This window comes from Mus caroli, chromosome 1 (genome assembly GCF_900094665.2).
Source record: "Mus caroli chromosome 1, CAROLI_EIJ_v1.1, whole genome shotgun sequence".
NCBI classification, from domain to species: Eukaryota; Metazoa; Chordata; class Mammalia; order Rodentia; family Muridae; genus Mus; species Mus caroli.
In genome coordinates, this window is record NC_034570.1 from 61,074,837 (window position 1) to 61,079,498 (window position 4,662).

Consider the following 4,662-nt stretch of genomic DNA (forward strand, 5'->3'; position numbering starts at 1 on the left):
CGACCCCAGATATCTGGTATATGTGCTTTTTATGTTCTTTCTTGTCATTGCTGTAGTATTAAATCTTACTCTCTATATATCTTAAGTTCGGTCTCAGTGTCTTCTTGGGTGCGCGGCTGACCCGAGGCTTGAGTAAGTGCCTCCCTTTGGGAGTTTTGAGTAAGTGCCTCCCTTTGGGAGTTTTGGAGTCTTTCACCAGAATTGTTATTAAGACTTTATAGTGGGTGTTATGAAGCCATACTTTCTGACAGTAATTAGGTGACAGGGTCAGTTATCAACTAAGGGCACTCTTAGTTGATGGCAATAAAACACATGATCAGTATACCAGCCATGCTCTCGGGTTACAAGACACAGGAACAGAATATAATAACCAGACAATAAAGCTCAACATCGGTATACCCAGACAACTTGTTGTGTCTGTGGGCTTAGTGTAGGGAGCGAAGGAGAATGGCTTTTCTCACCTGTCAAGGAATCCAGTAGAAATCGCATGGTTTCCTTGGGTCTTCTTGATGAAAAGAGTCTTTGAGATTAAGAATTTGAAACTGATCCACTCTAAGGTTTTTAACAAATAAAGGACTTGAGGTACTTAACCATCTTATCAGCAAGGTGAAAAGTATTAACTACATATGCCCCAGGAGGTAATCTAAGATGCTCCAGGTTGGGCTCTTGCACTTGTTTGGCAAGCATCCAGCAATGTTTCTAAGAAATGATGATTCTATAATGCACCACGCCCCTGGTTTGGATTCAGGTCCTAGTCTCTATCTGGCAAGATGAGGCAAATCACTCAGCTACAGTGTTTTCTAGATTGATAATATTTGGAGCAGGGATGGAGGTTCCTTGGAGATGTTTCTTGGAATTATATCTTAGAGATGGGGAAGTAGATTTGGTTCTAGAATTCTAGAATTTCCCCATGATGTGTGATGTGTTTCCCACATTTATCCTGTACCCTTCCAGATTTCCTCACCTGCTCTGATGTTCTGTTTTTGTATTCTTAAGACCAGTATTTCCATTCAGTTGAGCATAGTTGTCAGTCAAGTCTCTGATGGGAGACAGATGGTACATTGAAAAATATATACTACTTTATAATATTCTTATTATATAAATATATAATCTCCAAGTGTTTTGAGGAGAACTGAAAGTGGTGTCAGCACACACCAGGACAGAGTTCAGGGACTCAGTAAGGAGCAGTGAAGCACACAAGCAGTAACAGTAGTGAGGAGGCTTTAAGCCACAGCCCTAACTCCAGAAGAGAGGGACCACTGCTGCGCAAACCAGGACATCAGCAGCTACTGGAGAGTTGAACTAAAGACTTGTCATAGAAGAGCTCAACCACTTCCCACATCACAGCCCCCACACAGAGGAGTCTGGGTAAAGGGCACCATACCCGCCATCTTCCTCACGATTTTTTTTTTCCTAGTCTCTTCCTGGTGCCCATATTGTTAGTGCAACCCAGTTACAAGCTTGTCTGATGACTCATTTCTGAGCCTTTTCTGAGCCTCTTCAGAGTCAAAAAGCAAGGTAGAGGAAAAGCAGATAAAGAATCCGCATGTTAAACAATGAACAGTTTGAGCTGTTACATTCATTACAGAGCAAATCAAACAGGATTTAATCAAAGGTTGCTTCTTCCTCCTTCAACTTTTATAATCTCCAAGTTAATTCTTTTTTCTTTTGAGACAGGCTCACTATGGAGCCCCAAATGGCTCAGAATCCACAGGTCTCCCAGCTTCTGCATTTATGAATGCATCAGCATGCCTGGCATTTTCCAGTTAATTTTTAAAAATGTTATCTGGTGGTCTTGTTCCAAAAGTTTGCTTTTGAAAAAGCTTTGTTTTTAAGCTTTTTACTGGGCCGGGCGTGGTGGCGCACGCCTTTAATCCCAGCACTGGGGAGGCAGAGGCAGGTGGATTTCTGAGTTCGAGGCCAGCCTGGTCTACAAAGTGAGTTCCAGGACAGCCAGGGCTATACAGAGAAACCCTGTCTCGAAAAACCAAAAAAAAAAAAAAAAAAAAAAAAAAAAAAAAGCTTTTTACTGGAAAGCACACAGAACTTAAGTATATAGCTCAATGAATCTTCACAAATATGAGCACGCTATAAAATTCCTCCCCAGATCAAGAAGCAAAATAACAAGCTCTACCTCCTCATAGGGGACTGGTCATCCTACCTCTGGCAGAGATTAGCTGTGATGTTTTTTAACTTTATTTAATAAGTATTCTGCTTCATATATTCACTGGAATCTGTCATTTCCGAAAACATGCTTGTAAATCTCATCATATTGTCATGCGGAACTGTTTATTATTTCTGGATGATGAATATACTACCCTTTATTTATCTATCATTCTAATAGACAGTAGATTGCGTCTATTTTTGACTTTTCTATTAAACCTGCTTTGGTGTGTGTGTGTGTGTGTGTGTGTGTGTGTGTGTGTGTGTGTGTGTGTGTATGTGAGTTACAGACTAGGGATTGAACTCAGAGCTTTATTTTTTCTAGATAATCACTCTACAACCCAGCTGCATTCCCAGCCTCTTCTAGATAAGATTATTATAAATATTTATTTTGATTTGCATTTATTTCTTTTTTATTGGTTATTTTATTTGTGTACATTTCAAATGTTATCCCTCTTCTCAGTTTCCCCTTTATAAGCCCCGACCCCCTCACCACTTCCCTGCTTCTATGAGGGTACTCCCTCACCTATTCATTCACTCCTGCCTCACCCTTATAGCATTCCCTTACCCCAGGTCATCTAGCTTCCACAGGACCAAGGAGTTCTCCTCCCAGTGATGCCTGATAAGGCCATCCTCTGCTACATATGCAGCTGGAGCCATGGGACCCCTCCATGTGTACTCTTTGGTTGGTGGTTTAATCCCTGAGAGCTTTGGTTGGTTAATGTTGTTGTTCTTCCTATGGGGTTGCAAACCCCTTTAGCTCCTTTTACTTGGTCCTTGGTGAATATATATGCTTCATTATAAAGGGCATTGATCTGGAAGAATTGCTGAGCCAGAGAGTGTGCATATGTGTCAGGTTTACTACAGGCTGTCAGATTTTGAAAGTTGTTTTTCAACAATGATCATTCCCATTGACAGTGGATAAACTTCATCTGCTTACACCCCCAAAGGGAACTTTGGCTTTTCTGTGGAGACTAATCATCTAAATACCTTTGGTGTATTTATTGGCCATTTGGGCATCAACTATGAGCTGCTTGCTTCACCCTTCATTCTATTTTAGGTAGTCCTCTGATTTCTTATCAACAGCATCATATATTCTGGGTCCAAGCTTTTTGTTGAATATGTGTGAGGGCATGGTAGGTATGTGTATTGCATACTTCCTATATTCTATAGTATTCTTTTGCAGAAATATAATCGTGTACTTTGATAAATCATAAATTTGAATGATGAAATTGAACAGTGTTTTACATTTTGGTTAATGTAGTTTGTATACATTTCAGCAAATTTTGCCTGCCTACCCAAATGTCATGTTATGTTCACCTATGTTTTTAATTTAAGAACACAGTTTTCTCTTTCACATTTCCAGCCTCAATCCATCTAGTATTTATTTTTATACACGGTGTGAAGCAAGCAGTACGATGTATTGCCTTTTTGTCTCTGTTCATAGAAAAGGGCATCCTTTCTTCTCTGAAGTGCCTATTTTTAATTTATTAGAGTCACTTTAAATTTATAAATTAGTTTATGGAGCTTTGGCATTCAAGAACAGTGTTGCCTTACCATTTACTCTAGTCTTCTTGGGGATTTTCAGTAAACATTAATGTTTCCCACAGAAAATATCTAAGTTTTCTGTTTATCATTTTCACAGTCACCTGTGTAGAATAATATATATTTTCCCGTTATATACTATTTTGTGGGCATATTACTTTTTTAGACAGATTTTACTTCTTTTCTTTAAAACATTTGTTATTTGCAGTTGTTTCTTTGGGAATTTGTAGCAGTTTTTTTCTTCTTCTTCTTCTACTTCTCATGTTCTACTGATATTTCTTTGAGCTAATTCTGGAAGAATTATAATCAACCATAGTGATAACGGATGTATTTGTGTTTATACCTTCTGTAGATGATTTTTAGGCTTCTTTCATTAACCACTACTATGTTAAAAACTTGTCCACTAGTTTCATTTAAGAGACAGAAGTTTTATAAAAATTTTTAAATGAAATTATTTGACCTTTTTCCTAATTTAGTCTGGCTAATATTTATGCTATATTAATGGTTTAAAATTAGAAAGGAGAGCTATCTGTTGTAAAGTTAACCAAGACAAGATTTCCTATTAAAGAAGTGTATATTATATAACTATATTAACATATTTAGCATTTAATATATTAGCGTATTATATATACATATATTGATATGCATGTAAGAAAATTATCACGGGCCCACTTTTATTGCATTTAGACATAGACACCTAATCTTCTACCTTGGTTTATATCCATTCACGTTTACAAATGAACAACAACGAAATCAGCATGTATTTCCTTCTTTTCTAATAATCACCTCATCATCCCCCTAACAAGTTTATCATGAGCTACAATGTTTTTCTTAGATTTTTCTATTGATGACTTCCTATGAATCAAGTAATTTCCTTTCCTTGACTAAGTTCAAATAATATACTTCATTCTCTGCATATGAAACTTGAGGTAGTGTTCTGTGCTTCCTTATTTT